The following is a 14,523-nucleotide window of genomic DNA, read 5'->3' as shown; positions in this document are numbered from 1 at the left end:
GTAATTAAGTGCACCACACATCATGACTAAACAATCAGACATTCATTAATTCACTAAAAGATCATATAAAGGAATTTCTTGAAATTAATATATCTTGTGATGTAGACCCTCAAATATTGTGGGAAACGACAAAATGTGCAATACGAGGATTCTGAATATTTTTCTTCTGCTCTTTCCAAAGTGAAAACCTGTCAATTTACACAATTAGAAAATAAGATCCAAGTATTACAAAACTTACAAAAACAAAATTTTCTGATCAACAAGCTACACAATTGTCCTCCTTGAAAGAGGAATATGACTTACTTTCACAATCAAATGCAGAGTTTATTTTACTTAGGACGAGGCAAAAATATTATTTCGAATCGGAGAGACCTAGCCACTTAATGGCCCATAGGCTGAAGGAATGTGAGTCTAAGGCATACATCAGTGCAATAAAATCTTCGGATGACCAGGTAACCACAAATCCTATGTTAATTAACAACGTATTTAAAGGGTTTTACAAAATTTTTTACAAAACCGAAACCGATTTTGATGAGTCAGTTTGTAAAGAGTACTTGGATAAATTAGAACTGCCTAGGATCACACAGATAGATAAAGACTCTTTGGAGGCCCCGTTAAGTTTGGAGGAGCTCCATGAAGCATTAAAAAGTCTTTAGAAGGGCAAGTCACCAGGTTTAGAAGGCCTTTCTCCTGAATTATATTTAGAAATATGGGATGTGGTAGGGACTCTTATGCTTGATTCATTTAATTTTGCAATCGAGCATGGTTCATTTCATAGAGACCAAAAAACATCTTTGATATAACTGCTTCTTAAAAAGGGTAAAGATCCGTTGGATTGCTCTAACTACAGACCAGTATCACTCATCTCATGTGATCTAAAAGTTTATGCTAAAACTCTTGCCTCTCGCATGGAGAAAGTAATTCATAGCTTAATCAAAGAGGACCAAATCAGTTTTATTAAGGGCCATCACACGTCCGATTATATGCGTCGACTGTTTCATGTACTTGATTTTGCAGACTCTCTTCCGAGTGCTTGTGCGTTTTTTTCACTTGACACAGAAAAAGCCTTTGACAGGCTAGAGTGGAACTATATGTAGGCAGTTCTACAATGTTTTGGTTTTGGTGAACATTAAATTCCTATGATTAAGACACTCTGAGGCATCAGTCTTAACTGGTAATATTATCTCCCCCTCCCCGTTCCCTTTACAGCATGGAACGAGGCAGGGATATCCACTTTCCCCTTTACTGTTTTGTTTATCCCTTGAACAGCTAGCACAAGCTATTAGGAAATCTGACGTTCCACCACTTAAGATTCATGATCATAATCATATTATTTCATTTTACACTGATGACATTATCTTATATTTAGACAATTTTGATTTGTCAATAACCAGTATAACTAAGGAATTTGCTGAAATCTGCTTTAATGCCAATTAACAATGCTAAAGTTAACTCTCCTATCCCCTCATTTATTCCTATTAAAGATTCTTTCATTTATTTGGGTATTACCATATATAAAGACATTCACAAAATTGCCAGAAAGAGTGATACTCAGAGATGGAATACTCTTAAAGTCTTTTTTCAAGGCAAAATCTCCACTGTCAAAATGAATTTGCTACCTCGGCTTAATTTTCTTTTTTCTATGTTGCCACTTTCCCCTCCTCCAGGTTCCTTTAAGGAGATTATTATCTGGAATGGTAAACGGCCCAGAGTAAAACTTGCCACATTGCAGCATCCTATACTTTCAGGAGGATTGGCACACTGCAAAACCTCTTTCTATTAGACATATTTGGAATCGTGAATTAACAGACTTTGACTTATCAGTCGACTGGAAGAGGGTGTGGTCTAATCTAATGTTAACTGCTAAAAACTTGGCTCATCGTCTTATCCATTTCAAATTCATCCATAGAGCATACATAACTCCTTACAAAAGGTTTAAAATTAGGTACTTTTCTCCACATGCAATCGACCTATAACTGCCATATCTGTAACACTGTATCATCAGGTACTTTTCTCCACATGTGTTGGGAATGTCCAATTGTTGTCAACCTATGGACACGTGAATTTTGTTTTATCCTTTTTACTACAAATTGATTACACATCTAATCCATCTAATCCATTTTCTTCTCAATGACGATTCCAACTGCTGTATAAGTTCATTAAAGAAGAGAAGGTTGTTTGCTGGTTTCACAGCTGCAAAGAAGACAATAATACAAAACTGGTTCACTCCTCACATGTGTGCAAAAACATTTTGGATTCACAGCCTCCTTAAAATATTAACTTGTGAATATACAACAGCATGAATGAATAGGGCTAAACCTAGTACCATTGATGCATGGCAATGTTTTTCTACCAATTTTTTGGATTATATAAAGGAATTACTACAAAAATGTATTTTTTTTCCTCCTTTCAGATTGTAAAAAATTTATATGTCTGTTGCCTCCCCTTCTCTGTTCTGTTTATTTGAATGGATGTTGTTTTGTTGAATAAAAAATGAAAAAAGTAAAAAAAAAAAAAAAAAAAAAAATGAAGTGCACCACACTGGCTTTTGCAATAGATAAAAAACAAGTCATCAATCAACAAAAGGTCACGTGACATTAACCAGAATCTGGAATCAACGTATACACGTGCTGCACTATGTTATTCTTCCTGCTGCTGAAAATAGAAAACACTTACAGGTGTGTCTCTAACAGTCTTTTGGTACTGAAAATTGATTTTTCATCTTAGTTTTGTACCTCTCAAACAAACAAACAAATCAAACAATCAATCACACGCCCAACCTCGAGTCAACTGTGGTGACTTTTCAAACGCATAAACAATTCTATGGAACTAAAAAAAAAAAAAAATGAATGAAATCACAAATAAATAACCCTTTGTTTTATATAAAAATTTGTAAAATCTAATTTATAAGTGATACAAAGCCAAATTAGGGGTTAAAAAAAAGAAGAAACTGAGATAGTTATATTGTGAAGTGTAAAGACACTTATGATAAAGTAGTGATTGCTAAATATGCTAAAGTTGTATTGGAAGTTAAAAAGTTGCAATTATGAGAAATAAAAAGTTATAAAAAACGTATAAAGTCTTAAGAATCAACAGATGTGAATCTACTTAAACAAGGCACCCCAGTGTCTCAGCACCACCCGGGTTATTAATGTCAATTATGAGACTACTGTCCATCATTTCAGTCTGCAATGTGTCAAGCCATGCGAGTCTTGCCCTAGAGAATTAGTCTCACTTCTCCTCCTATCCGTTCCTCCCCGTCATTCTGTGCAGAAAAAATATTTACCGTGTATCCCAAATACATCCAGAGCGCGAAGGGGAGGAGAGTCCAGAGTGGCTCATGTCTGACCGAGGGTTAGCACCCAGTGGACATCTGGTGAAACTGTAACCCCCCAGCTGTCGCTCTCATTTACTCACTCGAATTCATCTCCCATCGCACGGACATCTGCGAATGGCATGCCAACCATTTCAAGGAGGACATATTTGTAAGAGTTGCAAGAGGTTGTTGGGGACACAACGGTAAAGAAACAGTAGCATTACAAGAGAGTGAGCAAGCTTACAAAACAGAAAAGGGGAAGAAAGGGGATAAAATAAAATGTGTTGTGATACTCATTGACAGAGGTCCAAATCACAATGCTCTGCTTCAAGAGGTCAAGAAGAGAAAAGCTCCAGGGTACAGGGGGATAGAGGGAAGATGGAGCTGGGGTGTGGGATATGGTGGCGTGCACTTTGGGCGTTAGCGTTCCTTGAACTCGTGCACACACTGACATCTTAACCCGGCTCATAAACTCTCCCACTTGTCAAGAGGAGTTTGAGGCTTAAGGCCCACAGGGGCTGAGGGGTGAGAGGATGGCCATTGCTCTAGCTCAGGTCACCAATACGCAGCCTGAATGTAAATACCTGAGCTTTGGCTGGCTCATGTTTATGAGGTTTTATTTCTATTTTTTTTAATTGCGCATACTCAGACTATGAAACACGTAAGGCTGGTGGAGGAAAACATTTCTACTGAAGTGAATTCTTAGCACAGTTCCAAAGTAAACACACATCATGACAGAATAATGTGCTTCTTAAGACAGCTTAGAAAGGTGTAAACAGTTGTCATAAGGCAGAATAAGGGTGGAATTACCTAAAGAACTACAAACTTTATGTATTTATTAGAAATGTACTCCTTATGTCAATGTGTTAAATTATTGTTTTTTTCTTATAACGATATTAGAACAGTTCATTCACTATGACATTTTTTACTTTATGCCCTCCCACAAACTTCTAATTGAATTTAACAAAAAAATTAAAAACCTACTCTTTTTAATTGTTAATTTTAAGTGTCATTCATCCAACTGCATGCTTGGTTTTCAGTGACTACAACCTTGCCACAATACATTGCACTGGATTGTATTACATTACATTGCATTGGATAAAGGCATGCATTGCCCCCTGTTGGCAAACAATGACAGACATTACATCTTAATATGCTGCATGCTGACTTCAAGTGGGATAAAAAAAAAAATGAATAGCATCAAAATCAAACAAACATGCATGTGCATTGCATGACAAAACAAGAGATAATTAAATCTATTTTTTTTTTAATTCTACAATTCTTACACTATATTTACCAAACAGAAATTAAGCAAAAAATGTTTGTGGTGGAATGCGTTTGCATTGCAGCCGCTCGTTAGCTGTGGTGTCCTAAACGCTCAAATCAGTGAGGCACGTAGGGGTTTTTTGTGGGTGCATTTCTGGGGCTTCGGTTACACTGGGGGGTGAATGATTGTTATATTTGTGGGTGTCAAGAGGGGGTTGGGTTTTGATATAGCGCATTTTGGGGTTTTGGTGTGGGCCAGAGAAGCGTCTTCTGTTTTTTTTATAGCTGTGCTCCCTTAAAGCGCCTGTCAGCAGGCCTCACGCTGGCCCCCTGCAGTCTAGGTAGCTGCGTGGCCTAGCAACAGTTTTAATACAGAACAAATATCACTACGGTTTGTACTTTGTAAGACTGTATTAATCTAACAAGAACTAACACTTTGGAAGTTACTTGGAATTTAAGTGCAATAAGCAATGCATAAAAAGTGACACATCTATGATTTATTCATTCAAAAATCTGAGATAAGCATATTAGGGTTTTCCCTTTTCCTTTTTAGGGCTGAAAGAAACATGCTCTCTCTTTTAATATCAAGCTTTAAACAAAGGAAAAATTGGCTTTGGTGAGCTTAAGGGGACAACAATATGTGGGCATCTTCATGAGAAAAAAAATCACAGAAGAAAAGCCTCATTTGTCACCTTTTTGTAAATGCAGTGACTAATACCTTTCTGGATCAAAGATCTTTATCATATCATGGTGTGTTGTTTTTCTTTCCTCTTTTCCTCTTCTTGCTAAGATAACAAGTTGCGCAAGTGGCCATTATTCATGAAATGTGTCTTCCCCTCATGGGTTATGATAACAACTTTATTTCCGTGAAGTTGTAAATAAAACAGAGTATTGAAGTACGTTTTATGAGCAAATACTATTTCAGTCTACTTCATAACTGAATGTTTAATTCAGTGTTACATACTATTTTTTTTTTATTATTTGCTTTAAATTAAACCCTTCACCATTTTTTTCAGTGCAGCTGTGAATAACCATAGACCAAAAGTGTTGCCACTTTATAATAAAGGACACTTTAACATGTTACTGATGTGCAATTTCCCTATCTATTTCCCTTAGCTGACAGGGTAATTTGTGATGAAGCCTCATATAGGACTTGATAATGTGTATGTTACTGTTATTTCATTGATTTGCAATGATGCCAACTGTTTTTTAAGGTCTGTTAAAGGATTAGTTCTCCACTTAATTCAAATGGTCACTTCCACATATTCACACCATTTAGTCTTTATTCACTGAAAATCTCCGTCTTCAGTGGGTTGTTATGCTGTGAACAAATCACTGAGTTGGTATTTTGTACTTTCACAGTTCCAGTTCCACACTTTCATTAAGATATAAAATAAAATGTCACCCTTTGTGTTCCACAGAAGACAGATAGTTGTACAAGTTTGAAAATATAAGGGTGAGAATGTAATCATAAATCATCTTTTAACATTTAGAGATGAATGAAAATAATTCACGGTTGTAAAGAAAATGACAGGGGCAGGTCTTTTGCAGTGATGATGCCAAACCTGCAACTCGGCAATGGCGTTTTGACATTTTTGTCATAGCTATTGTTTTCCATGATCTGAATCCAGGGCGTGCTTCTCTCTACCCGCTACATTCTGCATAGCTGAGAGGGCTAGCGAAGTTGAGTCTTTTCCAAGTGTCCCATTTCCCCCTACGTTTGAAACCACACTCCAGACACAACACTGACAGCTGAGGCAGAAACGTTGGGGGATGAGGACAAGATAAATAAAAACAAAGTATTCATATCTGTGTCGCCTGCCCCAGTACATGCTAACACACAGCTGTATGGCTGACAGATGGAAAGAGTAGAAAGCGAAAAGGAAAAGGTGGCTGGGGTCATTAGGCATAATAAATGCCACTGGACTGGTCTAGTTGGCAACCCGAATTCCGCAAACAGGTGCCTTGTGTTTACTGAACAAACAAGCAATGCTCAGAGACACTGAGATGGAATGGCACTAGTCTGACCTAAGGGCCGCTATAGACACTGCATCTTAAAACACTCAGCACTATCAACGCTAAAGAACTCATGGTCAACATGCAGAATCGGCCAAAAAAAAAAGATGATGGTATCCAACTAGAGCCAACTGTGCAGAACACACCGAAAAAACTTAAGCCAACTGATGTTATAAAACCACCCGACATTGCTAGACAGCCAACCATTGGCTTGGTGTGTCCTGGGCTTTACATGCACCAAACTTGCCCATTTTATTCCTAAAATAAGTCATCTGATTGATTTCAAATGTTATGCCTAAAAACATGGTGAACATTTCTAGCTGTTGACAGCATAGTTATATTATTTATAGAGTGATTAAAATTTTTTTGATCTAAAAACACATTGTAAAATATTTCTAATGTGTCAACAAAATGAAAATTTCAAACCTGCTCTATTTAATGTTGAGATTTCAGAATCGGAGATTTATTCATTTACCACATAATGGTTTATTTGCATATTTTAACATTTCATGAAATTAATATTTAATTTATGTTTTTATAATTGTTTTGATTTACTGTTCTTGATCTTCTTGGGAATTTGTGGTGCTGCTACCCATCCATAATTTTTTATCCATATTCACCTGTCATAGAAACATAGGTTCTTCTCTAAAACCTCAGAGATGACTCAAGTAAGTGTTTGTTGGAGATTGGGAGGCTACTGGCTATGTGTCACCTCAGACTGGCGACTGACTGTTTGTATAGTATTACTCGCTCCAGGTATGCTATGTTGCTGTGGTGTTAGATGGGTCATGTGGGGTCGTGGGTGCCTTGAAAGTTTCTCAACTCTTCTCCACCCTCAGCCACTTTGCCAATCAAATTCCACTCAAGGGCAATAGGGAGTCTCTTTTCATATCACAACAAAAATTTAAAGCGGCTGTCTAGAGGACACGATTTGCCTTTCCGCTTAGGCTTGACCTATGAGAAGACACAAAACCCTGCAAGGCAATACATATGCCACTCAAACACATACCATCTCTCATCAAAGTAGTGGGTTAGCAATGTATACCTATTATGATGTCATAACCTTAGGCTATTTAACTAATGTCCTAAACAATCAATGTGCTCAAGCTCACCAAGTTAGAAATGTGCACTGTAATTAAAGGTGCAATAGGTGATAGTCTTCAGAAATTTTTTTGTTATGCTGGTTGAAAGTCTCTTCACATCCCGGTAGCAATCATTGAGTTAGGTGGTCTAAATATATTTATATGTATTTATATATTCTGTGGAAGGTGTAGGACCAAGAAATGTTCATCCAAACAAAATGTTTGGTATAAACATTAATGATAGGCTTTCCCACCTGCCTGTCAACATATGTACACATTGCAAACCCCTGCGCACCCTGTTTGCTAAGACAAGATACGTCATCAGCACATTCAGAGCGAGAGAGCGAGAATGGCAGGCAAACAACAACAACCTGACCTTCCTTCCTTGGTATTGTAGTACTGTTACTAACTGTACTATAAAATTTTCTCACCAGTGAATGGAACATGATGCTTTGTAGTAATGTTGTCTCTGGTCGTCTGGTCTATGCACGTTCATGCGTTCAGGAGGCGTGGCTTTGGACAGCGATTTGGAGGGTGGTACGTACGCTTTGGTGGGACGTAGTGCTATCAGGCTAAAGTTTGCATTTTCCAATGTCCTACTGCACCTTTAAAAGATAGAATATAATGTTGCAATCTGAAAACAAAAAAAACCCAGTGGCCACCAGCTGGGGACCCATGAATGTGCCTTTAAGACCTGCACAAATAAAATTTATACCATATGACCGGAGTAGGGCAATGTCTATGGTAACATATTAAACTGTAAAATGACAGTAAAAAAAAAAAACATGTTCAGATACAGGTTTTCACAAAAACCTTTCACAAAACAGTTTTATAAAATTATAAACCACATTTCAGTCTTAAAACAATTTTAAGAAAAGGAAAGAGGCAAAACTATCAATTACTACATTAATTTACACAATTACTATCAGTCAATTATTATATTAATTAAATAAATATTTTTAGTCTTAATTTTTTAGATTTTCATAATGTATTAGCATTAGCTTCTTGTCGATTGACCGGTTCACATTTACAACTGTGTGTTTGTTACAAATGGGGTGATTTTCGCTTTGGTCTGAACAAAAACAGAAGAACAGACTCAAAATGCAAATTGATTCTCTGCCAGCAGGTGGAGCTTTCAGAACAGCAAAAATATAGCAGTTTCCCTGGTAATGGCAGTACACAAAGCAGCACAGCACCTGACTCACATTAAAGACCAAAGTATACTTCACTTTTTACGCATATGTGAGGGACAGCATACAGTTCACGTGATGTGAATTTCGTCATCAGAATATTATGCGCGTACTGTACGCGCACCACCTGATTTTTGTAATTACGTTTTTCAGGTCGCACATGCACATTGAATTATTTTTGCAGTAATCAGATGTTCCACAAGATGGCAACACTGTCCCAGGCTGTTGTTTCACAGTAGAAAACAAACTACAGAGACGGAACAACAACAACAAAATAGTGTAGACTGCAATAACAGCAGACGGCCGCACTGACAAGCGCTTGTGAGTGAAAGGGTATGAGATAGCTCAGCTTTGGTTGAAAAGAGTTCAAAAATATTTGTTACTGGCCATAACTTATGGGGGAAAATAGAGCAGACAATAGACACTGATGAAACTCAAGAGTGCATGTGTCGACCACCAGCATTTGTGCACAACATTAAATAGAGTACTTTGAAAGGCTACACATTTGACGGTACACATACGCTAGAGTTTGCATAAAACTTGTAATCATTTACTCACCCGTGTTGTTTCAACCCTGTATAAGTTTATTTCTTCTGTTGAACACAAAAGATGATTTTAAAAAAAAAGAAAAAAAGAAAAAAAGTATTTTTTCCATACTATGGAAGTCAATGGGGACCATCAACTACCCATGGTTACCCATATTCGTCAAAATATATTTTGATCAACAGAAAAAACAAAACTCAAATAGGTTTGGAATAACCTAAAGGTGAGTAAATGATGACATACTGTAATTGTTGTCTTTCTCTCCCCAAATTTAAGACCTCTTGAAATCATAAGAGTTTCTTGTACCATTTAAGAATTTTTATGGCCTTAAATTTGATTTAAGACTTTTTAATGCATGACACTTCTTTCTTGAACGAACATCACAGCAGAGCAAACATCTGGATTTAAAATCCATTCCTAGGCATGAGCGCAGCAATTTGGCCATAATTACTAGTTTCTTAAGGTCAAACACATATTCTCGTTCTTTACATCAGTGGTTCCCAACCACGTTCCTAGAGGCCCCCCAACACTGCATGTTTTCCATGTCTCCTAATCAAACACACCTGATTCAGATCATTATCTCTTTAGTAGAGACTCTGAATTGGGTGTGTCAGACAAAGGAGAGATGCAAAATGTGCAGTGTTGGGGGGCCTTCAGGAACGTGGTTGGGAACCACTGCTTTACATGGTCCTGCATGACACTGCTTAAATGGATGCAGAGCATTTCTGGGGCCCATTTCAATAAGGAGGTTCAACCAACTCTGAGTTGAAACTTAAACTCTGATTTGACTTACCCTGAGATGGGAAACTCTGACCCTGCGTCTCAATGTTCATACTATCCATCCTAAATAGTATGTGAGATTAGAATAAGTGTGTCCCAAAGCACAGTATGTTGTAAAGAGTATGCCAAAAGTCCACAGATGGTCTACTATTTCAGGTCGATTTTTGAAGTGTGGATCAATGCACACTCTAATGGGTAAAACTGCCCACAATCCATTGCGCTTTGGCGAAGTATTCGGTGCAGAACTACAAACACGAATAAAATGCGTTAGAAAAACTATAAACATGGCGGAATGCGCGATCGACGGTTAGTTAGAGAGGTTTACAAAAAGGGTTTTGAGTTACTAATAATCAACATTTAACCTGGTAAAAAATATTTATTTATTGTTATCCGTGTTATATTTCATCTGCAACAGCAATGTGAACTTGTAACAACGTCCATTTGATCAATGTAAACATCCATTTGATCGTTAACTTTTAAATGCATCATTATGCAGAAAATATGAGCAGAGTTCTCTGCATGAAAGACCCACGGCTGGCAGATTTTCTCTCCAGTATGGTAGGAAGTTAAATTAAATGAAATGTGGAGGATGTTAACTGTGACAAGATGATTGATCCTCAGCGATCACCACGGATCAGCTCTAGGAATGACGAAGCAGATATCTTCCTCTTTTGGAACAAAGTAGTTTCGCTCTTACAATGAAACACAGCATCTCCACAACATGGCGGTGGCAGCAACAACAATACTACAGCAAGAATAAAAGTTACGCCTTCTTTCTTTGCATGAACATTTGGGCGGTGTTATGCAAATCTTCCCACACAGTGACATAGACATGTGGGGGCGTGTTTAAACGAAGCGTTTTAGGAGGGCGTGGACAAGTCTTAGCTATTCTTTAGTTTAGAACTCTATAAAGAATTTCTCTTTGGATTTGAGACTTTAGTCTTTGCAATTTTCTTCTTTATGCACCAAAAGCTTGTAACACTCCAAAGAGAAAGGAAAAATTGAAATCGCATCATATGACCCCTTTAAGTAAAATGCACATAATTTAGATTCCAAAATACTCATTAAGAAATGTATTTTTGCAGCGTGAATGAATGAATGAGGTATTTAAACATCACTTATGCTTTAAAAAGGGGGATGAGACCAAAATAAACTCTGGGTTTAATGAAGAAATCCTGCTCCCAACCAGGGGTGCGTTTTCCAAAAGCAACTATGGTCGCAAGTTCCGTCATTACCAATAGATTACATTGGAACTAACTACCATAGTTAGCTAACAATGCTTTTGGGAAACACACCCCAGGTTAGGTTCACACCCAAGGGTACGTTACCATGGTAACTGACTCTGAGTATAAGTTACCTCTCTTTCAGAAATTGGCTTGACTTACCCTGCTTTCTCGGGTTTGACAAACCTTCCATTCTGAAACAGAAACCCAAAGTTTCCCTCATTTCAAGGTTAATATACTCAGAGTTTTCACTTAACCTCCTTTCTGAAACGGGCCTCTGACGCCTAGCATTGTTTATAAGACCCAATGCAAATCACACTGCATGAACAATCCAGTTATTTTCCCTTTAATGACGATTTCATTTTTAATGGGTTCTCATTCAAGCAAAGCTTGATTCCGGGTTTTTTATTTATTATAATTTTTTTTTTACAAACAATATCTACGCCGTTCTGCTAGTGCTGTTATCGAAAAGAGAAAACATGCTTTTTAATTCACTCCTTGCATTTTGTAATTTTAAACGCAAAAGCACATATGATGCTTAGCATAGCTTACAGCATACAAATACATACAGATTCATGCTGCATGGATCTTGCATCTCTTGCAACGTGTAAAACGCCTGTTTTGACTTTTGTGTTCTCATGCAAGCAACACTAGACTTTAAACTGTTGTTATTGTTCACTCAGAATGCATGTTCTCCTGATAGCTTTATTTATATGATATATATTATTCACTCCTTGCATCATATACACAACTTGTTAAAGCAGCTGTATGTATATGTTTTTTTTTTTTTTTTTTTACTTTGAAATATCAGTTTAAAAATAATTCTGATGGTACTCTGACTTCTAATAAGATGAATGGCTTCTGTTTCTTTCTCACGCTCCCATTTTGGTGAACAGATACCAAATACCGCAAAAAGAGTGGATTGCATTATGGCAGCAACAAATGCATTTGGACAGTTATCCACTGTAAATCCCACTCAATCAAATGTAGGGGGCCTCAAAAGTAGCAAAAATTCTCAAAACTACATACAGTTGCTTTAATGTCAACCTTGTGTGGATGCTTCATTTAGGAACTGAATGCAGGCCAGTCTGTGATTCAGAAAAATGAAATACCATTGACTTATCTTAAGATGCTGATTGCTGAATTTCAGAGAACCTCTGATAGCATGCAGCAAGACTCGCTTACAGCAAACACAGAACCAAACGATTTAAACATTAAGCAGCAAGCTTAAGCAGCTTGTGCCATGTAGTGATGATGTGAGCTAGCAGATTGCATCCGCAGCCTGCGGAAAAATAAATATATATTAGCCTGCACCACCTAGAGTTTCATGACTGAACTCTCTCTCTCTCAACTTAGTTTGAAGTCTGTAAGATTTTCAATACCTTTTTGAAGTCATGCTCTGCATTTATTTGATCAAAATACCAAATATTCAGATACCGCTACTGATGGTTATACCGTGATACAAAAATTACACTGGACTTGAGCATGGGGAAACAGTGATTAGAATGGTAATTTGGACTCAAGGAAAATAATAAGTCATAAACAAATCTTATATATATATATATAAATTAGCTTTCACAAATTTACTTTCACCCATTTACTAAACATGGAAAAACAAAAGGGGCTTTTGTTAGTTTATGTAAAAAAAAAAAAAAAAAAAAAAAAAATTGATGGGAAGAAAAAGACATTCTATACCCATGCCCTACATCTTATCTATTCGTATTAGATTGTTTAGCTTGAGATTGTATCTTTATGATATCTCATTATGAGTAATTGTGGTGATTACCTGAGTAAATGTTTGTGATAAAGTACCCCACACCTAAGCACAGAGATTACTACAGATGTTTTTATATGCAGTACAGCATATTGACTTCCAAAACTATCATTCTATATTTATTCAAATACATATTTCTCTCCATGGTAAGGTAGCTGTTATGTAAGGTCAAGGGACGCACTGATGGATTCAGGTAAGAATATGTATTGTAATTTATTTGTCAAATGTCTTTAAGAGACATAAAAATTAGCCTAAATTATGCAACAGGTTATAAATGAAATATTTTGACTATTTATATATATTAAATCTTGTTGGTGGCTTGTGCTGCTCTTGTGTGAATTTTTACAAAAGATTGATTTAATTTGTTGTATTTTTTTTATATTGTGGGTGGAGAATCCGCTCAACAACACACAATCACAGGGATGACATCACTGTGCTTACAAAACACATGAGAAAAAACAGAAAACAGTCCATAAAGTGCTTAATTCACTGAGGTCAGTATATGAAAATGTCACTTTTAAAAATAGATGTTACTGTACTGGTCTTTCTGCTTTATCTCACCATTCCCAAGTGGAATCAAGATTCCACCACACTAGTGTGTGGTATAGAAGTGATATGTCTTGCACTATGACAACTATAACAAGGTTCATTGCTAACATGGACACTCCCATTAAAAAGACCAATATTATTTATCTTTCACTTATCCTCTTGTGAAATCCAGCTCTCTTACGCAGAAGTGTCCAATTTTTATTATTCTTTGTCTTTTTCACTTGTGTTATAAGGTTTACTTTGTAGGAATTTTGTAATCAGTTTTTTTTATGCCATGGCCCGGGGGGACAGCAGTGCCTAATCCTGGATTGCAAGACACATCCTCGCTTTCATAGGAAAAGCTTTAACCCTTTGAGTCCTTAAAGAAAAAAATACAAACCTTCATGGTAAAATGTACAAAACTAGAAGGGTAGCTAACAGGTTGAGTAAACAAGCAACAAGCTTGTTCTGCTGTAAATTGATATTGTGAGAGGTTGATGGATTTTGTGGGTGGTGATATATTAGTGGAGATTATGGATTTATTTATGGTGGTTCTGGTTTGAGATCTGGTTGTTTTGAGTAGTTGGTGAGTATTTTTGGATAATAAAGAAATTTAAACATAACGTCCGGCAGATCAGAGTTATAGTGTACATGGTTTAAGTCTGCATTCTCCACACTGGTCATGGGTAAAGATAGTATACAAAACTTTTAAAAATATAAAAATGCATGCCTATAAGGAATAAAATCATTCATGTATATCATATCTATTAATTTATTGTATGTACAATTTGTTCCATTTATTCAA

This window comes from Cyprinus carpio, chromosome A6 (genome assembly GCF_018340385.1).
Source record: "Cyprinus carpio isolate SPL01 chromosome A6, ASM1834038v1, whole genome shotgun sequence".
Lineage (NCBI taxonomy): Eukaryota > Metazoa > Chordata > Actinopteri > Cypriniformes > Cyprinidae > Cyprinus > Cyprinus carpio.
This window is presented reverse-complemented; position numbering follows the sequence as displayed.